Genomic DNA, 27425 nt, shown 5'->3' with positions numbered 1-27425 from the left:
CTTGAAAGGAAAATGCTTACCGCTCAGTAAGTATTTGGTCGGTTTTCAGAGAGAGATTTGTTGTTCCAGAACATACACAACTGATGTACTTTTTAATTATCCACTCCAGTATCTTGCTTATGAAACCTGCCCCCTTCAGGGTTCTCTATATGATAACCTTTTCAGGTCACCACAGATTTCCTTTTTGTTTCTCTTATTCAAAGTGAAACATTAGATAGCCAGTCATTTCCTCTCCTATTGCATGAACCACAAGGCTTTTGACCAGGCCATCTTCCAAATGGGGCTTTCCATAAACTTGCCAGCTTGTCCTGTTCCAGTCCCAGCTTCTCTTGCTGGCTGTAACACTGTAGAAGATCACTGTGTGTCACTCCCTCTCTCTCTCCCCCTCTCTCTCTCTCTCTCTCTCTCTCTCTCTCTCTCTCTCTCTCTCTCTCTCTCTCTCTCACTCTCTCACTCTCTCACTCTCTCTCTCTCTCTCTCTCTCTCTCTCTCTCTCTCTCTCTCTCTCTCCCCCCTCTCTCTCTGAGAAAAAGTCTTTTTGACTCTCTCTGCTTGCAAAACCACATGACCCTCTTAGAACATCTGCAGACAACCTGTGGCTCCAACAAATATATTTTATCTGTTGCCTAATGTAAACAACAATCCATTAGTGAATTCTCTTTAAAGGTCTTGCAAAAGCTGGGGAGCTGATATGTCTTGCATGGGGCAATTTGCAATATTTTAAATGAGGTCTGTTTTAAAGTGTTTCTATGTGACCTACTCTAACAAAACTTTCACAATTTATCTCCCAAAAACATATCTATATACTCTATTACACTATGAAATTGTAACCAATACAATTAATGATAGATATCTATTGGTACAATTTAATTGTTAAATCAATTATATTATACTCCAGACAAATTACATGCACTTCATTCAATATGAGCATCAACATACCACCTGACATTTCTGTTGTAGGTTTCAGTTTATTTGATTGCCGGACCACGTATTAATTTAAGCATTGGAATGCTGCAGACACAAATACACTTTAAATTGTCTTTTTATTTGCACAAATTGATTAATACTGGCATTAGTATTGCTTTGAGTCATTAAGTAATTGCGCCTTTATGCCTCGTCTTTAGATGAGTATGGTTTTCCTGACCTAAGCAAAATATGGCAACAAATTATCGATCGCTTTAATTTTCCTCCATCGAAAACCAAAACCAACCATCATAATTGCGTTAGAGATTATTCGAACAGTAAAACTATAAAGGTAAAGCAGCTCATTCAGTCCAACCAGCCAATGCTGACCAAAATGTCCCACCAAGGTTTGGCTCATATTCTTCGTGAGATATCCGTCTTTTTATCCTAAACTGCAACTATATTTGTTTTAATCGCTACTTTAAATTAGAAACTCACCAGCTTCTGTGTACAAATATTTTATCCTCATGTCCCTGTTCAAATTCTCCCTCACTCACTTTAAACCTTTCAACTTTAGGTGTCTAATTGCCTTCTCAAGGTGAATGACTCTCTGCCTTCTCCCAATCTATTCTTCTCTCAATTTTATTTCTGAATTGTAATATCTTTCAACTGCACTAAGAAAGAAAAAAAAATGATTGCAATTTATGAAGGACATTTCATTCGAGATTCGGTCACATAGTAAGACCGTCACCATGATGTTGACACAAACAATTGAGGATCTTTTAATTCACTTTCAAGTGATGGACTGAATGGAAATATAAACTAAATTAGTATTTAGTTGTGAACATTTTGGTTTCATTTTCTCTTCTTTCTTCCAGCTAATATGTTAATGATTGTGATCCTCCTGTGCGCAAAATGTGGTTTATCCAAATGCATTACCCGGTATCTGCTGGACATGGCAGTAGCTGATTTTCATGTCCTCATATTTACAGTCGTGCTCTTTGATCTGAACGACACATACTTCCCAAATTCCGTGTTGAATAGATTTTACATGTGCAGATTGATATATTTTCTTGGATTTTTTTTTGTGGTTGATTTTTCTGTGTGTTTAACAGTTTGTTTCACTTTTGATGGCAAATTGTTGCAAAAAACTCAGGAGCAAATACTGCAGCGAACAGACTGCCAGTATTGTCATTGCAATAGTCATTGTGCTTTGCATTTCAGTAAATATTCCAATATATTTTGTGTTTGAACCAAGAGAAATAATGGATGGAGTAGAGTGGCATTGCGTGTTTCTATGCCACTCCTTGCTGGTGGCATATTCCTGGAATGACAAAGTGTTAACCCCATTTACTCCATTTATTCTGATTGGACTGTGAATCAAAGAACTTTGCTGAACTTACACACACATTAAACACACAAGCGCTTAGAATTAGAAGGGGTTTAGTAGGTTAAGTAAGTCAAGAGAAATAAATTATAGTTTGATTCTATTTTCATGTTCAAATATAATTAAAAGCAACTTTAGTTTAAGTATCCCTTTGTCATGGTGCATATCTATTTCTCCTGGGTTTTGGGGTCCTCTGGAGTTGGTAACATTTTCTGGGGATTCACCCTTTTGGATTGAAAATTGGTGTTTTTGTGATTTATTAGTTAATTGGGTTTTTTGTTCAAGCTAATTTTCAGTGTGCCGAAAGACAGCAGCAATGGAGGTTGATACTGTTACAAACCAAAGGACCCCCAAACCCAGCATCAATAGACATTCACCAAGACCCATGGCTTTCAAATCAAAAGTTATTTTTAATGAACTTCAAACATGAAAATAGAGTCAAACTTTAATTGAATTCTATCCTAACCCAAATTCCTATTCTAAGTGCACGTGTATGTAATGTGTGTGTGTGTAGATTTAAGAAAAGTTCTTTGGTTCACAGTTCAATTTCACTTCTCCTTCTTCCAAGTTCTCTGCTTGCAGGCAATCACCATACTGTGCACAGAATTGAACATGTATAAAGTTCACCAGGATTGGTGCTTGAAAGGTAAATGTTTACCACACAAGAAGGTTCTTATAGGGTTTGTAGAGAGAGATGTTTGTTGCTCCAGAATTTCCACAACTGAGGTACACCACTAGTCACCTCAGGGTCTCGCTGATGAAACCTGCCCCATCAGGGTCTTCCAGATGGTAACCACTTTCTTCAACTACCACAGAGTTCCATTCCTTCATCTATTTCAAATGATATATCAGATGGATAGCACGTCCAGCCATCTACTGCTCTGGAACTTGCTTTCATCAGTTTCAAACAGTTTTGCCTAGAGTGCACTTTTTAGTTACTTTGTCAGTGACCCACACATTGACTGACTGAGCTGTTAACTCAAATCTCTCTTTCTTTTCCAACTGAAACTCCAAAGAGAGCATGTGACTCATGTCTTGCAAAACTCCAAGTTGTAATCTTAGGAAAACAATCCAGAATTGAACTTTCTATGAGCACTTTGCAGAAAGTGTACTGCAACATGACGACAGCAAGACAATGGTCAAGCATTTTATGAAGTCAGTGCAATTAACACCTGCTTGTGATAGGTGCATATTCTCCAGAAATCCTGCAATGTGAATTCTTCAGCCTTTCAAATAAGATCTGTTTTAAATTTTTTTGTATATTTGTGACATACTCTAAATCTTATAAATTCTCCCCAAATATTAATATTATTACAATACATTTTTGTCACAACCCTCTCCTGCAGACCTGCAGGGCAAGCAAAAAGAGGAATTGATGGCTATTTCTAAGGCATTAAAACTGACAGAAGATAAGCATTGGATGAAGAAAATACAAAAACAAGGATTATATTGAAATACTATATATAAGTGAGGGCAAATATGTTGAGAAAGAAACATTTCCAGAAAATAGATCTTTTTAATTGCAATTGGCTTGGGAGAAATTGAGGTGGAAGAAGAAAGAGAGAAATGTAGGGTGGAGAGGCTGTGAAACAGAGGATATATGAGGCAGGGGAAATGTGAGTTAGAGGGATCTGAAAGGGACAGACAGTTTCAATTAGAGAAGTTAAAAATAGAGTTGGAGAGAAGTAAGAGGATTGAGGCTGTAACTCCTGGGGAGAGGTTTTTGGCTAGTAGAGAGATAAATCTAGTTCCTCCTTTTGATGAGGGAGATATAGATACATATTTTCATCTTTTTAAAAGGTTAATGAGAGCTCAAGATGGACAAAAGAAAAGTGGCCTCTAATGATCCAAAGTGTATTGAGAGGAAAAGCACAAATTGAATACTGCAGCTTGACTGCAGAGCAATGGCAAATTATGATAATGTTAAACAAGCAGTATTGAAAGGTTATGAGTTGGTTCCAGAAGCATTTAGACAAAAATTTGGGAGTTTGGTGAAAACATGGAATCAATATTATATGGATTTTGCTCTGAAGAAATCTGTATGTTTTGACCATTGATGCACCTCAAAAGGAATAAACAATGATTTAGACAGATTGAGAGAATTGATATTAATAGAGGAAATTAAAAGATGTGTCCCAAAGGAGATTAAATTACACCTGGGTGAGAGAGATGTGAGGACAAGGCAACAGGAGGCTAGTTTAGCTGATAAATTTGCTCTATTTCAGAATAGGGGACATTTTCAGAGAGTTCATATGGAACCGATTAATAAACCTGTTCATAAAGTTAATGTGGAGCCTGAAATGAAATCTGGAGAAAATATTAAGAGAAAAGATGAAGGTAAGGTGGGAAACGACAGAACCTCTGCATTTCAATATCACTTTTGTAAGAAACCTGGTCACGTGATTGTGAATTGTCGAGTGTTGGAAAAGAAATGAGAAAAGGAGGTTTTACCAGAAGCATGTATTCAACAGTGGAATTTAAGGAGAGCAGATGTTCCAAATCCTGGTAAGGAAGTCATGGATGTTTCCAAACCTTTTGTGTCAGATACTTTGTTTCAGTGAAGGAGGGAGAATCACGAGTTCCAGTTAAAATTCTTAGACATACTGGAGCTGCTCAGTCATTGTTGTTGGAAAGTATTTTAACTCTGGATCAAAGGACTGACATAGGAGAGATAACTTTGATTAAAGGAGTTGGAGGTGAGGTAGAGTCAATATCGCTTTGCAATAGTGTGCTAAATTCAGAATTAGTTAAAGGACCTGTTGTAGAGGAGTAATTTCAAAGTTACCCATGCAGGCAGTCACGTTTTTATTAGGGAATGATTTGACAGAGGATAACGTTAGGTCAGTTTTAAGATTAACAAATCGGCCTAGTAAGGATGAGGTTAGAGAGGATTATGAGATATGTCCTGCATGTGCTGCAACAAGTCTTCCTCCAAGAATATGATGAGAGCTGAAGAAGATCCAGTTGATAACGATTTACCCAGTGCTTCTGAAATAATTTTGAAAGAGCAGGTTAATTGTGAGAGGAAGTTTTTCTCTTTGTCAAGGAAATAGTTAATTTAGCAACAGAAAATACAGATCTTGTTGTTTTAAGGATCAAAGCAGTAACTGAACAGGAGATTAAATAAATGGCTGGTGGAGATGACTTGAAGGGCGAATTGTTAATGAAACCTTATTTAGAGGAAAAAGGTAGTGGAGAACAATCTGTATCTGAGGTATTAGTTGTTGACAGGGTTGAGGAAGTGATGGATCATAAGATCATGGAAACAGAATCTTGTGAGGATAACCTTAAATAAACCATGGTTCCTGTGTGCCTGTCTAACTCAGCAATTTTTGGAAAATTTGGAAGAAAAGTTAGGCCTTATTAAGTTACAAGAGCAGATGCAGTTGAAAGAATTACATTTGAAATAAATGAATTTGTTCTCTGATGTTCCAAAAAGGTCATCACCTAATTACCATGATGTAGATGTAGGAGAAGTAAATCCCATAAAACAAACCCATATAGAATAAATATTCAGAAGAGTTAAATCATGGATCAGTAGGTGAAATATATGTTGGGAAATGGTATTATTAGATCTTCGAACTCAGCTTGGGGTTCTCCTTGTATTCTGGTACCGAAAACGGATGGAACTGTTAAGTTCTGTACAGATTATAGGAAGGTTACTTCAATAACTAAAACAGATGCTTGTAATATTCCGAGAATAGATGACTGTATTAATAAAATTTGCAAAGCTAAATTTCTGACTAAATTGGATTTGTTGAAGGTTTACTTGTGTGTGCCTTTAACTGTGAGAGGAAAGAATATTTCGGCTTTTGTAACTCCATCCTGTTTATATGAGTATAATGTGTTATCTTTTGACATCAAAAAATGCCCCTGCAACATTCCAGAGGATGATTAATTCGGTTATCCAAGCGTTAACACATACAGATGCTTTCTTGATGAATTGGTCACAAAAAGAGACAAATGGGAAGAACACTTAAGGGAATTGGATCAATTGTTTGCAAGATTATCCAAAGCAAACTTGACTGTTAATTTAGCAAAGAGCCAATTTACAAATGCCATGGTATCATACTTGGGTTATGTCGGTGGCCATGGCAAGTTGAGTGCAATTTCTAAGTTTCCTATACCAAGAAAGCAGTGAGAAGATTTTTAGGAATGGCAGGGTATTATAGGAAATTTGGAAGAATTTTGCTGAGGTTTCTCTTCCTTTAACCAACCTTTTGAAGAAAAGGAAGAAATTTGTGTGGACTAAAGGTTGTCAGAAAGCTTTGGAAAATTTTGAGGAGATGCTATGCCATTGCACTGTGTTAAAATCTCCTGATTTTGTCAAACCATTTTCTTTAACAGTGGATGCCAGTGAGGGAGCAGCATGGGTAGTTTTTTTTGTAAAAACAATAAGAAATTGACCATCCCATTGCCTACTTTTCAAAAATATTTAATATTCATCAAAGGATCTATTCCACGATTGTAAAATAACTGTTGTCAATCATATTTTCTCTGCAGAATTTTGACATATATCTTGGTACCTCTTATCAACCAAATGTGGTATTCATTGACCACAATCTTCTGGTGTTTCTGAATAAAATGAAGAATAAAAACAGAAGATTGTTAAACTGGAGTTTGATATTAGAAGTATATGATCTGCAAATTAACTATATCAGAGGTATAAATAACGTGATAGCAGATTGTTTGTCAAGATATTAAAATTGATTATGTATAAAAATACTCTCAACATTGGGTTACTGTTATATATGTTATATATTGTGTATTGTTACCCCTTCAGTTATTTTTAAGATAGTTTAGTAATAACTGAATTTTAAATCAAGAGTAAAAATTCCTTTAAAGGGGGAAGTTGTGATAGATTTTAGATATGTTTTTGGGAGATAAATGTGGGCAGGTTTTTTAATGTAGGTCACTTTAAAACAGATCTTATTTAAAAAGCTGGAGCTCTGTTCATGCTAGACAGGCTGGCGCCAAGAGCCTCAGATGAAAGAAGTTGTTGGAGCTGCAGTCTGTCTAATAGGGTCGTGCAGAATTGCAAGCAGATGTGTGTGTGTGTGTGTGTTTGTATGTGTTTGTGTGTGTGTGTGTGTGTGTGTGTGTGTGTGTGTGTGTGTGTGTGTGTGTGTGTGTGTGTGTGTGTGTGTGTGTGTGAGAGAGAGAGAGAGAGAGAGAGAGAGAGAGGGGGAGAAGGAGTTCTGTTCTGCGGGTTTACAGTCAGCAGCAGCAGAAGCTGGAACTGGAACAGGACAAGCTGGAAAGCTTGTGGAAACCCCCATTTGGAAGATGGGTTTGACTGCTTAGTTCAGCCTGGTCAAAGTCCTTGTGGAGAGGATTGGCTGCCTAATGTTTGATTTGAAATAAGGGAAACTCAATGAACTCTGTGGTGACCTAAAAAATGAGGTTATCATCTGGAGAACACTGATGGGGCAAGTTTCTTCGGCAAAACACTGAAGTGGCTGGTAACGAGGAATCAGTTATGGGTGTCCAGAGAACAACAAATCTCTCTCTCTCTCTCTCTCATAAGCTGACAAGAACTTTTTTTTAGCAGTAACCATTTACTTTTCAAGCACCAAAGCCTGGTGAACTTCTTAAATGTTAAATTCTGTGCACAGCATAAGAATTTCCTGCAACCAGAGAACTTGGAGGAACGAGAAGTGATATTGGACTCTGAATGGAAGAACTTTTCTTCACTTACATACACATGCACTTAGAATTAGAAGAGGGTTAGATTATGTTAGTTAAGTTAATAGTGATCAGATAAGTTTGATCCTGTTTTCATATTTAAAGATATTTAAAATCAACTTCTGTTTAAGTAAACATTTGTCTTATTGAATATCTTTTGCTATGAATTTTGGGTTCCTCTGGGTTTGTAACAATTCCAACTCTCTAAATTTCTCCAACTCCAATTGCAATTCAAAAATCTGTCTCCGGAAAATGTTCTAAGACTTTATTAACAATTCTTCCCTCACCTATATAATATTTAACTACAATCTTCTCTATTTGTATTTAACTCATCCAATGCTCAGTTTCAGTCAGATTTTATGCCTCAGCAATGACCATCACTTCCTATTTTCTCTTGCTCTGCAGTTCTGCTGGTGATGTTTGAGGCAAAAATGTAGTAACATTTATTGCTGCTGTTTTCCAAATATTTGGGAGTATTTTGTAAAATTAGAGTAGGTTACATACATACATACATTTTAAAACAGATCTTATTTGAAAGAATGAAGTATTCATATTCAGTCACATTGCACGATCTATGGAGACTTTTATGCACATTTCACAAATAGATGCTAATTGAAATGTTGTCATGAAATAATAGACCATTGTTTGAAATTGGAGGCAGGCTGGATGGTTGGATAACTACAAGGCTTCTGACCTTTCTTCAAAGTGCTCACAGAAGGGTCACTCCTGGATTTTGTTTACCTAAGACAACAGCTTGACCAAGAGAAGGTTAACAACTGTTGTTTGGTGAAGAAGGTGGGGATTTTTGCAAGTGAGAGAGTCACATGGTTTTCCAGCAGTGGGCAGTTGGAGGGAGATAGAGAAATGTTCAGGAATCTCACCCAGCTAGTGTGTGTGACACTGAAAGCAGCTGAACAGAACAAGCCAGGAAGTTGGTTGAAACTGATGAAAAGCTCCAGAGCAGTGGATGGTTGAAAGTGCTATCTGTCTGATGTTTCTCTTGGAATAAGTGGAACAGAAAGGAACTCTGTGATGGCTGAAAGAAAGAGGTTGGCATCTGGAGAATCCTGATGGGGCAAGCTTCATCAACGAGACCTTGAGGAGACTAATGGTGGTACCTCAGTTGTGGAAATCCTGGAACAACAAATCTCTCTCTGCAACCCTACAAGAACCTTCCTGAGTGGCAAACATTTACCTTTCGAGCACTATAGCCTGCTGAACTTTATACATGTTAAATTCTGTGCACAGTATAAGAATTACCTGCATTCAGAGAATTTGGAAGAAGGAGAAGTGAGATTGCACTGTGAACCAAAGAACGTTTCTTAAATTTATACACACATCATATACGTGCACTTAGAATTAGAAGGGGGTTAATTTGGGTTAGTTAACTATAGTGTAATGTATATATATTTGGGAGAATTTGGGAAAATTAGAGTAGGATCTTAATTGAAAGACTGAAGAATTCATATTCAGTTACATTGCAGGATCATTTGAGACATTTCTGCACATTTCACAAGTAGGTGCTAATTAAAATGATGTCATGAAATGAATAGAACATTGTTTGGAATTAGAGAAAGACTGGATGGTTGGATAACTACAAGGCTTCTTACCTTTCAGCAAAATGCTCACAGAAGTGTTACTCCTGGTTTTGTTACCGAAGACAACAGCTTGAACAAGGAGAACCCCTGTTGATTGCTGAAGAAGGTGGGGTTTTCTGCAAGTGAGAGAGTCACATGAGCTTCCTAGCAGTCTCACTTGGAGAGAGAGAGAGTGAGTGAGAGAGAAAGAGAGAGAGAGAGAGAGACAGAGAGACAGAGAGAGAGAGAGAGAGAGAGAGAGAGAGAGAGAGAGAGAGAGAGAGAGAGAGAGAGAACTTCACTGCATAAGTTGCGATGATTTCATTCTCTACTCTCATTCCTACTTTACCTTTACAAAAGCTAGCAAATCTTTCATGAAGTTAATTGATTCCTAAGATTGAACGACAGGATTTTATGCGCACTTTCTTTCCCTCCTGTCCTTCTATTTGCCCCTCTGGATAACCCATGTGCAGCAACTTGACTTGTTGCTTTCACATTGACGTTTCCAGCATCAGCCTTCCTTGCAGTCTTATCATCACAGACCCACATGGTTACAGTCTTTGAAGCCAGGGACTTAAAATATTTGGACCTACATTGATTAGAAAATGCAGTCTTGACGTTTTCAGTGTTCAGCTAATTTTTTCTGCTGAATTTCTCATGCCAGTAAATTCATATGTTACTTGTTATTGAATCACAAAGCTATTTCCACAAATGTGTTGAAGTGCACTTGAGGATGTGGAGTCATAACAGTGGTCGCGAGCAATTCTTCTGCATGGCGAATGCACACATACAATTTGGAATTAATGTCATCAATTGTAGGTTCATTGGTGTATTTCGGCTGTATGGGCCCGTGGGTCTGCAAAGCTGATTTACGCTCTGTATATCTATAACGTATTTTGAAAAATTGTGCACAGCACGGTTCAGTGAAGAGCTTTAAGTGCTGCGACTGTAATTCAATAAATATAAAGTATTACAGATATTACAAACAATTAAATAAAGTGCAAGGTTTAAATTTATACCCCTATGCTGTTATGCTTGATCATTTATTCGGAAGTAAAATTCACAGCATAGATGCAAAAGTAACGCAGATTTTCACAGTATTGAGCCAATATCAGTGTACTGCAAAGATGCATATTCTGATGCGGGATGATTTGCTCTAAAATATTCATTGTGTCATCCCAACATACAGGGATTGTCATCCACAATAACTGTAGATGATGGAACATTGAGCGAAGGAGCAGAATTAGGACGGAGTCAAGGTGACATATAACATTCACTGAGAGTCAACATTTCTGGTCGGAAAGCCCTGTTGGGAAATAAATGATAATTTCTCTCCAGACATGCCGCCAGATCAACTGAGTCCATCAATCTTCACATTATCTCCCCTCCCTTGAATAAACCTGCCGGTGGTAATTGACTGTGCTCCATGCTCCAATACGTGGTATTGCTGATGTTGGTTGATCAAAGTGGAGAAGCAAGTTTGCTGTGAATATCTGTTGACGTGTTAATAGAAGCAGGACTGAACACAAGGTAACCTAATCATCAGATATTTATAGAGTTGTAACATAACCTCTTGACCCTTGAAGAGAATCCTCTGACTAATGAAGACAATAATCCCATTGGTCTTCTTAACTATGCTGTCAACCTGTATGGCATCATTAAGAGAGGTAAGAATTTGGATCAAAGTAACTCTGTTCTTTCACACTATTAAGTATCCTCCATAAACCTTGTACTCAGCCTTTAGGCCTTCGAACATGCATCATCTCAAACGTTTTGGGTTTGAACTCCATCTGCCACTTCTCCAACCAAGTCTGCATTCTATCTCCACTCTGTTGTAAACTACATCAAACTTCAACACTATTCACAACTCCTTCAACCTTTGTATCATTGGTAAACATTCTGCTTCTTCACCTAAGCCATTAGTTCTAGGCCACAGTGTCGCCCTATGGCACTGACCCCTACCATTATGAAATGCTCCTGGCATCTGCTGATGGAGCACATCAAAGCAACCCTCCCAGAGACACTGGACCCATTTCAATTCACCTTCAGAAGAAACTGTTCCATAGCTGATGTTATAAACCTGTCACTTCACTCCATGCTGTCCCATCTCGACTATGATGCCTCTCACGCCATCCTTCTGTTCATCCACCAGCTAGGCCATCATTACTATAATTTCTTAGAGGCAGTTGGCGAGGTTCCCCTCACTGGGACTCAATGCCCATCTCTGCAACTGGATTCTGAACTTCCTAAAAAGGCCACAATCTTTTAGGGTCTGTATCAGAACATCTAGTAACACCACCCTGAGCACAGACCCATCTCAAGGCCTGCTCCTCTTTACACTACTGACCCATGACTGCATCACCAGATCCAGATCCAACAGTGTCATGGAATTTGCAATTGGCCTCATCTGCAACAACGACGTTGTGCTGCCGAGGAGGAAAATCTCATGATATGGTTCTAGAGTAACAACCTGAATCTCAAAGTAGAGAAGGTGAAGGATATAATACATTGAAATTAAATTAAAATTTATATTTAGACATGGATCATGGTAACAGGTCCTTTCGGCCCAAGCGTCCATGCTGCACAATTACACCCATTTGACCTACAACATTTGGAATGGTGGGAGGAAACCGGAGAACCCGGGTAAAACCCAAGCAATGATGGGGAGAAACGGACAAGCTCTTTGCAGACAGCACCATATTCGAACTCCTGTCTGACTTGCTATCGCTGTAAAAGCAGTGCTCTAGGTCTAACCATTATAATAAACCTGCTGCCCAGGTGATCGTGCATGTTATGAAGACCAGAAAAGACCACATTCCACTACAGATCATTAAACCTGCAGTAGGCAGAGTGGAAAGAACCACATTTCACAAAGTTCACTTAAGTAGTGACCTATCATGGACAAAAATCTCAATTGTCAGGAAGATGCAAACCTGACTGCACTCATTTTGAAAACTCACACGGGCAAAGATACGAGCCACCATTATCACAACCTTCTACAGGAGCTCCATGGAGAGCTCCTGGCCGACTACATCACCGTGAGGTACTGGTACAGCAGAGAAATAGAGGCAAATCCATAGGACCAAAAGTTTGGCAGAGTGAAAATACAAAGTGAATTTACAGAAAACCCTTCTTTGAAGGATCACTGGAGTCTCGCTTCCCCACCCACCAACATTTGAAGATGGCCCGCAAAACCTTTGAGGACTCTTCCATCAAGCAGACAATATTGTTCAGCTGTTCCCCTCGAGAAGAGATGCAGGAGTATGAGAACCAATATGAACAGGCTGAGGAACAGCTTATTCCCATGGGAAGTGAGAATGCTGAATGACCAAATGAACTGCTCACACTATCTGAGAATCTCACATTCAAGAAACAATATTTATTTATTTGTATATATGAAAACTTGAACTACGTATGTATTATTTTCCTGCGTGTGTTTTATCTGGTTGTATGTCTTTTTTTTGCCCACAAAGGACCAGAGAACTGTTTTGTCATGTGGAACTTTTGTTATCTTATGACAATTAACTTAACTAATACAAGGGCATCAAGGGAAGATACTATTAATGAGGCTAAGCAGGTTGGTGTTGGTATTCGGCATAATGAAAGTTGAAGTGTGAAGGCCTTAACTTTGTCACCATCAGAAAGGACAAGAGTGTGTAGATTCCAGTTGGTTCAGTGGATCACATGAAATGACATTACCTAAACTTTTGTCATGGTCAGACTATTTTATTCTGCAGAATTGTGAGTTATTTCCACAAAGTCCCACAAAGATGCTCGTGTGGTGGCACACATCCTCACGGCAAATTGGCCCCGCTTTTATCTCCACGTGGCGGGGCAGCCATGGGGAAATGGTGTCCTCAGAGGTTTCTCTCTGACTTCAGCATCCCTTCCAGCGCGAACTCCTGGGCAGCGATTATGATGTCACAATGCACCAGGTGACTGAGCTCGTGATGCCCTTAAAGGGGAGCAATGAAATTGAATAGAAACAGTCGGTAACAACCCTCAATGTGGTAGCTGTGTTTCTTCTACTGCTCACACAATTTCAACTCCGCAGTATCTCTTCAGATGCCACGATGTTCTATCATGTTATGAGTGCTCTGGACAAAGATGTGGCAGCGAGGGTGGTCAACATCATCCACCACGCCCTGGCTACGGGCAAGTACACCGCCCTCAAAGACCTGCTGCTTGGAACTTTTGGGCTAATTCCCCAGCAATGGGCTTCCAGGCTCCTTCACCTCGATGGGCTTGGGGACCATAGTCCGTAGGCACTGATGGATGAAATTCTGGCCCTGGCAGAAGACCACAAGCCTTGTTTACTCTTCCACCAGATATTCCTGGATCAGATGATGGAGGTCATCCAGCTGTTCCTCACAGATGAAGACTTCTTGAACCCGAGGAGAGCAGAAGCCCATGCGGATTCCCTCTGGCACAGGAGGAGTGAGAATGAGGCAGCCCTCAACCAGGTGGCACAACCAAAAGCCAACAGACTCGAAAAACCAAGCAGAGGAGGGCTAGTCAACCTGATGTTTCTACCACCAGTGCTGGGGACTGCCATTTCAGTCCTCAAACTCAAGGATGTCTGGGTACCCAGCAGCCCGGACACGTTGCTCTGCGACATCTTAACAGGAACACCACACCCGCTGGCCCTGCCACACTGGATGGCGAAGGGCTTCAGTTTGATCCACAACCTCGATCACCCAGCGGTAAAGACAACTGTGCAGATGGTTGTGGAGTGGTTTGTGTGGCACAGACTGAAGAAGGAGGTGGTGGAACTTGCCAGGTACTGTACCAGGTGCCAGGCCTCCAAGGTCCAGTGACATGCGCTTGCCCCCACCCAGAACTTCGATCCGGCAGTTTGCAGATTCCAACACATCCACGTTGATGTCATTGGGCCCCTGCCAATGTCCAAGGAGGCTCGTTACCACCTTATGGTGGAGGATTGGACCACCATCTTGATTAAGGACGCCTCCGTGGAGATGTGCGCCAGGACTCTGGTCAGCCAATGGATCACTCATTTCAGAGTCCTCGCGTACATCACTAGTGACAGAGGGTCGCAGTTCACATCTGCACTGTGGACTCAGATGGTGAAGCTCCTAGTGGTCAGGCTCCACCACACCACAGCATACCACCCACAGTCTAATGGGTTGGTGGAGATTTTCCACAGGAACCTTATGGCCCGGTTCTCTGGACCAGACTGGGCGGACAAACTACCCTGTGTCCTCCACGGGATTAGGGTGGCACCCAAAGTGGTCCTGCAGGCTTCATCAACAGAGATGGCCTATGGCAAACCACATTTCCTGTCGGGTGAGTTATCAGGCCAGACCCTGACACCACGGCCACTGACAAAATCCTACTGCCTGACCTCCGCCACCTCTGGCACGCCACAGCACCCGGCTGTTTCATCTCCCCAAAGAGCTCAACTTGGCCAAGTTCATTTTTGTGTGGAGGGGACCACAAGGTGCATCGCTACAGCGACCATATACAAAGTCTTGCACCAGTCTGGCAGAACCTTTACCCTGGATGTTGGGGGGAGAGAGGAACTTTTTTTACGGTGGACCGCCTGAAGGTGGCCCACCTGGACTTATCACAGCCGATGCAGATGCCCATGCCCAAGCACCGGGGCTGGCCACCAAAGTGACAGGACATGTAGCCAGTTCTGTGGGGTAGTTGTGTGGCAGTGCACATTCTCATGGTGAACCGGCCCTACTTGTAAGCCACATGGCAGGGCAGCCATGGGGAAATGGTGTCATCAGAGGTTTCTCTCTGACTCCAGCATCCCTTCCAGCTTACACCCTGGGCAGCGATTATGATGTCACAATGCACCAGGTGACTGAGCTCAAGCTGCCCTTAAAGGAGCGTGCTGAATTTGAATAAAAACAAATTGACCAGGGCCAGTCGACTTGGTGTTTCTACCACCAGTGCTGGGGACCGCCATCTCGGGAGATGATTTACAATAAATATTTATAATCTATCAGCAGAAAGTGAATAGATTGTCAAATGAGTCTCGAGTGGCAGTTTGATCTGTGAGGTGGATTCCAGAACAGTGAAGGGTAACAGGAATAGATTAGCAAAGTACACAAATGCATTGCTGATGCAGTGTAATGCAGGTACATGTGGGGATAGCCAATTCAGTGGCAATAATCTAAAGAGAGATTGTCACCTGAACATGTCAGGAAAGTGAGTGATGTAAATGGATCGTCATTCACAATTTAACATTAATTTTACACAGGACAATGTCGAAGATAGACCTTTGAGATTCCTGACATGCTGTCCAATTGTCCTTGAGGACTATCATGGTTACAGCCTTCGACTTGTTTGATTTGAGTTTTCAATGTCAAAGTAGCTGCATTTTTCAACTGCGATTATGAAACTGCACCACATTCCGATTTCTTCACCAGATGGAAGCTAACGTAACAGAGTATATAGAGGTATTTCGGAGATAAATGGGGAAAAGTTTGTTAGAGCAGGTCAGAAACAACACTTTAAAACACAGAGTTTTTGCAGGTGCTTTTGCAAGATGCTTAGTCTCATGATGGATGGTCATTTGCAAAAGGCAACAAATGTAACAACAGGCAGTGGCAGCTTTGTCTGGAAAAGAGCATTTATTGTCTGGAAGGTCAATGATCTTTGCAGACCGAGAGCAGTTGAAAACGGGCTTTGATCTCAGAGTTGGAGGGAGTGAGAGAGAGAGAGGAGAGAGACACAGACATTGATTCCAGAGGGACAAGCATGCGATCTTTAAAAGATGGCCTGGTCAAAGGAGAGGGCTGGATGTCCAGTGTCTCCCTGTGGTGACCTGAAAAAAAGAGGTTATCAACTGGAAACCCTGAAGGGGGGCATATTTTGTCAGCAAGACACTGGAATGGCTGATTAAAAAGGAATCAGTTGGAGATGTCCCGGAACAAGAAAAACTCTCTCTCTCTGAAAACCAACAAGAGCCTTCTGAGTGGTAACTATTTACCTGTTGAGCACCAAAGCCTGGTGATCAGCATTAATATTAACTTCTGTTCACAGTACAAGCATTGGCTGCCACCAGTGAGATTGGACTGTGAACCAACGCACTGTGCTGAACTTACACACACATGACACACACGTGCCCTTAAAATGAGAAGGGGGTTAAGTAGTTGAAGTGAATCAATAGAGATAAGTTAAAGTTTGATTTTATTTTCATATTCAAAGATAATTAAAAGCAACTTTTGTTTAAGTAACACTTTTTCGTGGTGCACAGGTTTTGCTGCTTGGATTTGGGCTCCTCCAGCCTCTTAACACTATCAATTATTTTATCAAGGTCCAGACCATCTCTGTATTTGCCTCTTTATTTATTTGAAATAAATGTCATAAACGCTTAAGGTCTGCCACGAAATATGTCGGAAATAGACCCATCTCGTTCTTTTCTTTCAAACATCCCGAGCACACGAGCCATTTCCACACCATTCTCCTCTTCTAGATTTTAAAAGTAATGCTCCTGGGTAAATACTAATGCAGAAAATTAATTTATCACATTTCCTCAGACTCCAAGCATAAGATATCTTATTATTCCCACCAATAGTAGGAATTGAGTCAGGCTAAAAGAAAATGTTGATAACTCCAGTGACACTGACATCTCTTTATAATGTCTTCCAATTGCTTTCCTCGACTGCGGTGCAGTTATCGGTTTACCCTCAGTTATTATGGATCTACACATTCATGCGACCAGAGCAGAGCACTTTCAGATGCAGAAACATGGGGAACACAGTGACCCAATGAGTGGACATCAACCCTCTCACAATCCTGATACATGTCATCATTGCTCTCTGACATGGCATCCAAACGATGCCTTTTGATGGTGGATCTTCCATTTTGAGTCTGGAATCCCCACAGTGCTGTTATTCTGGGAGCAGGTGACATAACTTGTTTGTTCAGTGAATGCAACTCACATCAATTACCAAGAGATCCGTGCGGCTGGAGATTCCTCTCTTCTATAAGAAGAGATGCCGTTAAAAATGTGTTTCATTGACGTTTGATTTGTCACTTCTCTGAGAACATGGGAGCCTGGTTACTAAGTCAAATCATTGCCATTTATTATCCTGTTGTGGCAGCTGTCGTTGTTCCAGGTGAGCAAATATACCCGGCGTGCTTTTCCCAGTCAGCCAGCCAGTTACTGGTGTTGGATGTGGACCGCATTCATGGGATGCGGTTTAATAGTTATGAAATCGATGAGCGACGTCTGCTCAATGATGGGGTTTCCTTTAAATTAACCCGGTGTCTCAGTCCAAGCCGTTATCTCGGTAAAGTTGCCAGGCTTCCTTTTTACAGTTCAATGTGCGGACAAGTCCCATGAACACGACAGCAGTTGACAGGCTGAGTTTGTGGCCAGAGTGGAATCACACGCTGATGAGCTTGTTCTGCGAAATTCATGGTCAACCAATGCAGGGCGGTGGGGTTGGTGTTCCTGGATCTGGTCGCTGTTGCAGAACTGAACGACACTGACCTGCTCTCAATGACTTTATTTCTCATTGACGGGCCAGAGATTGGATGTGAATTCTCTGGCACGGTGTGATTCCGCGGTGGTCGCTCAGCTGACTGAGAACTTGTTCAGTTTCACATCCATCCGGGCTCCAGATTCACTGAAGTCGTTGAATATCTCCACATCCAGAATGAAAATCCTGCCATAGATCAGTAGGACAAGCATTGTTTCTGGAGGGATCACCAGTCAACGGTCGACAAATTTCTTTTAGATTTGAGTGAATCAGATTGCACGTTTCCCCTTCGGTCGTGATTTTACACCTGCATATATTTTTACTCTCCAAAGTTTCTTTCCTCATTGACTTCCTCATTTTTATTCTCCAATCTGACTCCTCACTGTTTCTCCGCCTCTCTCATCCTCCGTCCTCTTCTCAATCAGATCTGGGCCCCTGCCTTGTTTATTTCCTCTTTGATAGTTAGAAAGTTTACTCTTCTATTTGGGTCTCGTAAACCCGAAACTTTGATCACTTCTGCACATGGATGTTGCCTGAATTGGAGATATGCTTCAGCAAACCTTTCTTGGATCAAGTGAAAGACAGAACTCCAGAACTCAGTGAATTCTGAGGGAAAGCAATTGGTAAATAATTCCCACAGGACTCTGACCTGTTTCTGTTGGGTAATATAATGCACCTAAGACTTAAAATAATGCTTCCAAATTCAATTCCTAATGATCGCGTTGGCGGCAGCCAGGAAGTGCATAGCGGTTACCTGGAAATCCGACGTATATTGCGCAATTGAGCAGGAAGCTGCAAACCTGAGTTCTCCTGGAGACAGTTACCTATAACTTGAAGGGAAGGTATGGCATCTTCCATCAAAAATGGCAGCCGTATCTGAGACATATAGGAGAACGGCTTTGAAAATAAGACATCTTTGCCTCGCGGTCAGGCTCACTACGATTCTTTCACAATGGCTAGAGAGGGGGTTGGGGGCACGGTGTCCGCCTCAGTCCAGCCAGGATACGTCAGGAAAACAAAGTGAAATCGCCCTAATCTCTAGCCGCTAGGCCAGGCCAGACCCATAAGTCCTCGTATTTCCAACATCCAGACTGTGTTTGTATATTTCCATCCGTGATTCCATTCAATGATTTGTGCAGCTTTTCGTTTTCTGAATGTCTGGGATCGGCTATTCCTGGTTTCACTAAATTCCTGTCCAGAGAAGCGGTGCCCTGTTGTTGCATGGATTTCCATCCTGAGAATCCGGTGTCTGTGATAGAACATCATTGGAGAAAAGTGATACATTTTATGATTGGGAATATGTCATCGATCATGAAAGTGAATCTACTGTGGCAGCGAACTCATGGATAAGGTGGAGGAAAGGGAACTACATGTGTTGTCGTGTAGATTGTGGAATTCACATAATTAAGTGGAATTAGAGTTCAGGTCCCAGCCCTCAATTATTTTAACTGAAAATCAACGTTGCCTCTCATACACCCCACAGATCTTCCATTGCAGTTCACCGTGAACTTCGACGTTCATTAAATCGCATTCGCTTTTCTGCCAATGTTTATTGTTTCAGGTGGTCTGGCATCTGTTGGTCGTTGTGTACGGTCATTGTATTGCCCGTTGTTCCTCATTACTGATACCCCTGTCCGATTCTCAGCTTCCCCTCTCCCACGGGCTGCACAGTTGAGCAGCTGAAGCAAGAACGGCTGCCTCCAAGCACAGGAAATCAGCGTTCGATCCTGACCTCGCGTGTTGTCTGGCTGAAGTTTGTGTGCGTGGGTATCCCTTGATTGCTTAAACATATCATGTTTCTGAAGCGCAGCGAGCACAGTAACAACTTTTCTCGCGTCTCTCGCAAGAATTACTCTATCATATCACGACATCGTCTGCTGAACCTGATCTCGACACCTTCTGACCATGCTACATTTGGGTTTTTCGGTGTCAATTGAATTGTGCGCATTGTTCCAGACACGACTCCACCAATCCCCTGTATATTACAGTAAGCCCTCTCTTTTCTGGAAATAATGCTGTCCTTTTGGAATAAAGTTCCATGTTCTGTGATAATTCCTTACCACATTCTGGATATGTGGCAAGGACATTCTGGAGACCCACGATCCCTTCACCCTGTAATATCCAGACATCAAAAACAACCTGTGAGATCCCCTTCTTATATTTCCCCTATCTATTCAATCTCAACTAGACCCATCTTGTGTTTATCGCCTGAGCCAACCTACCCGCCTCACATCCCCATTGATAAATTACACCTCTATCCAGTGAAGTCTAAATCTATGCATTCAGTTTTAACTGGTGATATTTCAGTCACAGAACACATTACTTGATGTTATGCATATACATATACCTACCATAAAAATACATAATCCTGACTAGATTGTAACTATTTATTTTTTTTCATCTTTGCTCCTAGGATCCCCTCAAATCCCCTCATTATACAGCACCAACCATAATCGTTGGCAAGGCGTTTCAAAAACCTACAACTCTCGCTGTAAAAATTCAACCCATGGCGTCACCTCTAATTTTTGCCTCTTCATAGAACATAGAACAATGCAGCACAGTGCACACCCTTTGGTCCTCGATGTTGTGCCGACCATATATTCCTTCGAAAAAGAAATGCTAAACCTTCCCAAGCAGTAACCCTCTATTTCCCTTTAATCCATGTGTCTCTCGGAATCTTTAAATGCCCCCAATGTTTGTCAAGTCTCCTATCATCCTTCTATGTTCAAAGTGAAAAATTCCAGCTCTGCTAACCTTGCCTCATAGGATATGTTTCCCAATCAAGGCAACATCCTGGCAAATCTCCTCTGCACCCCCTCTATAGCTTCCAAGTCCTTCCAAAAATGAGGTGATCAGAATTAAACACAATGCTCGAAGTGTGGTCTCTACTCTTGAATTGAATCCCCCTATTAGTGAATACCACCATCCCAAAGGACTTCTTAAATATCCTATCAACCTGTACGGTGACATTGAGGTATGCAAGGAATTGGAACCCAAGATCTTCTTTTCATCCACACTCTTAAGCAACTGACCATTAACCCTGTTCTCGGTATTCTGAATAGCCCTTCCAAAATGCAGCAAATAACAAATCTCCAGATTGAAACCCATCTTCAACTTTTCTGTCTATAACCTCTTGTGACCTCTGGCAATCCTCAGCTTCATTCACAACTTCTCCAACATTCATATCAACTGCAAACCTACTGAACATCCTTCTGCCTCTCCATCCAAGTCATTTATAACAGTGACAAGGACCAGAGGCCTCAGAACAGATTCCTGCAGCAGTCCATGAGTTACCATACTCCAAGCAGAATACTTTCCTTCCACTATTATTCTCTGCTTTCTTCATACAAGTCAATTATTTGTCCACACATCCATGGTTCCACTGATCCCATGCCTCATAAATTTCTGGATAAGTCTCTCGTGGTGGATTTGCCAAATGCTTTGCTAAAGTCCATGTAAGCACATCTACCATGCTACCCTCATCAATTTCTTAAGTTACCTCCTCAAAAAGCTCAACTAGACCTGCGAAACATGACCTTCCCTTTACAAAGCCATTCTGAATATCCCTGAGGAGACTCTAGTCCTCCAAATGATCAAAGATCCTATCCTTAAGAATCTTCTCCATTAGTTTCCTCATGATTGATGGAAGATCCACTGATCTATAATTCCCAGGATTCTCCCTATTACTTTATACAAGGGGACTACATTTGACATTCTCCAATCCTCTGGAACCTCTCCCAGAGCCAAAGTGGATGAAAAGATCATAGGTGCTGTCCCAGCTATCTCGACCCTGGGTATATATCGGCCAGTGCTGGGACTATCAATCAATGTTTTAAGAAAATCCAGCACATCTACTTCTTAACCTGTACATTCTCTAGCACGCAGGGCTGTTCGATTTCAACCTCAGTGTGATTACTGTCCTTTTCGCTTGTGAAAACTGACACATAGTATTCGCTTTGGACCTCCCAACCTCCTCTGACTCCAGGCACATCTTGCCTCCCTTATCGTTTATCAGGCTCACCTTCATTCTCGAAATACTTCTTTTCTTCATGTACACATAGACTGACTTGGGGTTCTCCTTAATTTCACATGCCAAGGCCTTCTTATGCCCCTTTCAAGTTCTCATGTCCTTTCTGAAGCTCCTTTCTGCTGACCATACACTTCTCATGAGCACCTTCTTTTTCCTATTTCCTATATTAACTGCCTCACCTTCTTCATCAGCAATGCTTCCCTTTTCCTACAATCTTTTCCTTATCCCAGTGGGGCAAACCTATCTTGAACCCTGCACATGTTTCCCTCAAAGTCCTCCACATGACCTCTGTGCTTTCGCCCTTGAACATCTGTTTCCAATTTACTCTCACTAGTTCCTAGCTTATCCCTCAAAATTTACTGTTCTCCTGTTAAGCACTTTCCCATTTTGACTATTTATGTCCTTTTCTGTGGCTAAGTTGGAACTATAGAAATTGAGGTCACTTTTACCAGAATGCTCCTCTGCTGAGAGGTCCACCATCTGACCAGGTTCATCTCCAGAACCGGATCCAGTATGGCGTCTACTTTCGTCGGCCAGCCAACATACTCTGCCAATCAGTCTTAGAGATGTTGAATAACCCATAACTGTAACTCTGTATTTCCCACAACATTCCAAAATCTGCCTGCTTATCTGCTTCTTGTTGTCCTGAGTGCTATGCAGGGGCCTATAGACCATACTCAGCCTAGTGGTAGCTCTCTTCCTATTTCTGACTTCCATCCACACCGACCCAATGGACACTTCCTCTGAAACATCCTTCAGTTCTAGAGCCGCAATACTATCCCTGACCACTCCTCCATTTTCTAACTCCCATCCTATTATTTTTTTAAATATCTAAACCCAGGTACCTGCATCAGGCAATCTTGCCCTTCCTGCAGCCAAGTTTCTGTAATGGCTGCAATATCATAGTTCCATGTCTTCTCTTGGTTCATCTCCTTCATTCATAATATTCATAGTGTTGAAAAAGGCACATTGCAACCCCTCTAACTAGACCCTCTTTATGTTTTGCCCACTGCCTCTCCTTTGTCGCCAACTCTTTCCACCTTAACCTCTGCACTCACTTTCTGCTTCCCATGGTCCAAATCCCTGCCAAATTAGTTTTAATCCTCCCCTACTGCTGTAGAATATCTGCCTGCCAGGACATTGCCACCAATCACCCCCCACCTCCTCTATCATTTTGTACAGGTCATACACTCACTAGAAGAGATCTCAATGAACCAGAAATCTGTACCCCTGCCCTCTGCACCAATTTTGTACATTGCCTTGTTCACATTGAAATTAAATGTTGATGCACATGCAAACCATCCAGTAGATGTTACTATCATATTCATCACATGAACTACTTAAATACATAATATTTGTACTCACCCTCTTATCCATTCTTGCCTGTTGACTGTGCCACTAACATGACTTTAATTGCAATTTAGTATAACCATATACATTACTGGTATATTAGTGAATGTCCAGGAAGAATTGTGAATTCGATGGAAGGACCATTGAAACATAGAATGCTACGTCACAGAAGATAGGTCATTCGACCTTTTAGACCACACCAACCATTTTTCTCCTACTTCCATTGACATATTCCCATTTGAAATGCCTCCATGCCTCTCCCATCGATGTTTGTTTTCCAATTTCAAATTTATTCTTAAAATTTATGATCAAGCCCACATTCACCAGATCAGTTGGCAGCTCATAGCACACTCAGTATGAATAACTTTCCCCTAATGTTCCCCCTAGCCTTTCCCTTCTCAGCCTAAAACAATGACGTCTCATATATATCTCCCTCAATCTAAGTGGAAAAAGCCTACTCACATCCAATATGTCTATATTTCCCATAATTTTGTAAACCTCTATCAAATCTTCACTCATTCTTCATCGATTCAAGGGACCAAGTCCTGATATCTTCAATCTTTACCTGTAACTCAACTCCTGAAGACCCACCAACATCCTAGTGAAGCTTCTCTGCACTATTTCAATCTTACTGATATTCGTCCTGTAATGAGACACCCAGAACTCCACACAACATTCCAAATTTGGTCTCACAGTCTTAACAAACGTGAATATAACATCCAAACTCCTATACTGAACATTTTGATTAAAAAAGTCTAAGATGCCAAAAGGTTTCTTTGCAACACTGTCCACATGTGTCGCCACCTTCGAGTAACAATGTATCTATGTTCCCATATCTCTTTGCTGCTCAACGATCCTCAGTGCCCTCCCCTACTGTGTATATCCTATCTTGGTTTTCCTTCCAAAATGTCTGCATTAAACTGCATCTGCCATTTTTGACTATTCTCCCATTTAGTCCAAATCCCTTTGAGATTCTTCATTAGTGTCTACAATGGCTCCGATTTTTCTGTAATCAGCAAAATTGCAAATCCAATTTATCAAAAAATAAGATCCAGATAATTGAAATTGACAAAAAAAAAACAAGACATCTCATCTCACGGAGAACTCACACATTCCACATATTTTGCACCGGAGTTTAGCGTCAGTCACTTGTTAAATGGAGCTGTGCTGAAAACATATTTTGATTTCTTCGATTCTTTCCAGTAATTATTGTAAATTAGTTAAATTTTCAAAAATCTGTTATTCCAAGCCCAGGAAAACGTACGTGGACGGGAGTGTATTGCAATCCCATTATAATGTACTTTTTCTCTTTCCTTCAAGTTAACTTGGTGGCGATTGTGAACCTTGGCACAAGGAACGTGCGGCCTCTCCAATTGTATCATTCGTTACCTTGTGGGGATTGCAGCGGCCGACCTCCTGCAGAACCTCCATGAAGCCATATTAAGGAACATTGTTGGAATATATTTCCCATTTTCATTCCTGACCATCACCCCCGTGTGTTCTCTTAACTGGGTCCTGATGTGGGCAGCTACAATGATGTCGTTCTGGTTCACGCTGGGCTTTACATTTGATCGGTTTGTGGCCATTTGTTGTCAAAATTGGAAAATAAAATATTGCACCGAGAGAACGGCGACACTTTTTCTCGGCACGTGATTGTGCTGAGCTGTGTTACAAACTGTCCCTGGTACTTTACAATGGACCCAGGTTTTATCACCAACGGTAAACCGCGGGGTTGTGTCTGGAAAAAGGAATTTTTAACTTCACCCACGTGGGCTTCGTTTGATTTGTTCATATTTTCTTTTCGTCCCGTTCGTATTGATTTTGTTCTTCAATGCACTGACCGGCAGATATATTTTCCTCTCTGGTCGGGCCCGCAAGAAGATCAGGGGCCGGAGAAATGGAGAGAATGACCCGGAGATCGGGAAACGGAGGAAATCCATTGTTTTACTTTTCAGCATATCTGGCAGTTTCATATTGTTGTGGAGTATTTTAGTTGTATACGTTGTGACTGAGCGTGCTTTAGGCGCTGAGTACTTTGTCGGCAGTGATTTTCCAGCAATCGCATTCATGGTCCCGCTTCTAAGTACCTGCACAAACATGGGGATTTATGTACTGACACTGAGAACATTTCGAAAGGAGCTGATGGAGGCGGTGAAATGCCCAGTGACGCTCATCGCCAAATGTATGAAACCTTAGACCCGAGTGTACCAACAGGTACATGAAGAAATGTTAACCATTAGCAGACAGATACCTAACGAGTGCTGGTCACACATCTAAACCGCGAAACCTATCCGCTAATTCAAACAGATATAATTTAAAAGCCATCTGGTATTAAAGAAATGCTGGAAAATCTGATATTCAGATTTATTGTCAGAATATACACATCACATTGAACCCTCAGATTCTTTTACCGGTGGGCGAGTCAGAATTTCCACCTAATGTTAGTGCAAAATACTGCACTGAACATGTGCAGGTAAAGAAATGTAAACAGCTAACGAATGTAATCTATCTGTCCAATACAAAGAAAATAAAAAATCAATAAATTGCAGAAATAAGGGGTCTTGATTGAGTCCCTGATGTGAGTTTGTTGTTGAGGAGTCTGATGACGGAGGGGGAGCAGCTGTTCGTGAACCTGGTTGGGTGAGTCTTGTGGCACCATTACCTCATTCCTGAGGGCAGCAGCGAGAACAGAGCATGTGCTGTGTGGGGCGGATCCTTGATGATTTCTGCTGCCTTCCAGTGTAGTTGATCCAGCAAGAGCTTGGCATCATCCGTGTGTGAGTGAATGAACGAAAATCAACGGTTATGAATCTGGAAATAAATGTATAAATCCGTTTCCGTGACACTTTGTTTGCTTGCTGCTCCTTGCCCAGTGATAGACGGACGATCAAGGTCATGGATGTGAGTGGTGTTTCATCATACCTGGACCCATTGATCGGTTGTGAACTCCGCCTCTATGGGCGGAGCTGGATAAAGGCTCTTGAGGTCAACGTTTCACTCTGCTCTTGCAATGCATGCAGGTCAGTGGGAATATCGGAATGAAGGGTCGACTGACCAATAACAATCCACTGGACATGACAGAATAGATATACATTTCGGCTAATATATTGGCCTAATTATTATCTTGCCTTGTTTCACTGATCTGCACCCTGACCAGACCCTACCAGACCACACCGGTACCATTTTTTTAAATGGAAAATGACAAATATAGCCGGCTTTTCACCATTTAAGAAGCAGCATGTTCCACACCTCACCGCTATCCAATTCTTTTCTACATCCGGACAATTTATATTGACCCGCAGTATTTCTGACCCTTTCGTGTTCATCATGATCTCTTCTTTCTGGCACCGTTGTCAAGTGGAGTTGATGCAACACAGATAAAAGTGAAGAATCTGCAGTTGGAGAAGATGGACATAGCGAAGGGCGGCACTGACCCTCATAGATAGGAAAATTGGATTCAAATTTCAAGATCTAAGATTCCAGATTCAATTTACTGTCATGTAATTAAAAACAGGACCAGATTACAAGAAATTGTTGCAGACAGTTTTGACATCGGTAGAAATTTCCTAAAAGAGATGCAACATTTTTAAAGAGAGTCCTCCCAGAGTCACCGAGTGTCCGTGGATTCTCCTCCATCGCTTCTGCAGCAATGCAGAGTCCAGCCCAAACCATTGGCTCCCTGAGCTCGAGTCCAGATTCGAATCTCTGATACCATCAGGAACCCTTCAAAGCCCTCTGCACCCTCTTGTACACGGTTCTGTTACATGGTACCCCTACAGCTAGTTTTGAGCCAGTCCCCAGCAGTCCACAGTTTTGTATCAAAATCTATTGACTCCCGTCTCCAGCATCCACAGCCTCCAGCGGTTATTCGCCCCAAGTCACGTATAGCCCGCCACCTGTGTGGCTTCTTCAGCCAAATAACCCCTCACAGGTTCGCTGCCGTTGTCACCGTCCCATCTGGTCTGATTTCCTTTGTCCCATATGGGTGGTCTCCCAGCCTTCTGGTGCAGTGCGTCCATTCTCCACTTCCCTTA

The 27425-nt window shown here is 41.5% G+C and overlaps 1 long non-coding RNA gene across 5 annotated transcripts in view; it reads right to left on the bottom strand.

The window, feature by feature from the left end:
* The window catches only part of LOC138753897 (uncharacterized), a 154351-nt gene that overhangs the window by 35248 nt on the left and 91678 nt on the right, over positions 1-27425 (bottom strand). Inside the window, exons 4-5 of one of the 5 annotated variants that reach the window (XR_011351500.1) lie at positions 9586-9689; positions 1066-1144 (exon numbers count right to left, since the gene is read on the bottom strand). The exons of 1 other annotated variant lie outside the window; for it this stretch is intronic. This is a non-coding gene — a long non-coding RNA (uncharacterized lncRNA). Of the gene's footprint in view, positions 1-1065; positions 1145-6709; positions 6866-9585; positions 9690-27425 lie in introns of those variants that run through there. 3 more of the 5 variants (XR_011351496.1, XR_011351498.1, XR_011351501.1) reach the window with 3 other exon arrangements.

Source organism: Narcine bancroftii, chromosome 2 (assembly GCF_036971445.1).
Source record: "Narcine bancroftii isolate sNarBan1 chromosome 2, sNarBan1.hap1, whole genome shotgun sequence".
Classification (NCBI taxonomy): Eukaryota; Metazoa; Chordata; class Chondrichthyes; order Torpediniformes; family Narcinidae; genus Narcine; species Narcine bancroftii.
The sequence above is the reverse complement of the archived record's forward strand: the minus strand, read 5'-3'. Positions and strand labels throughout refer to the sequence as shown.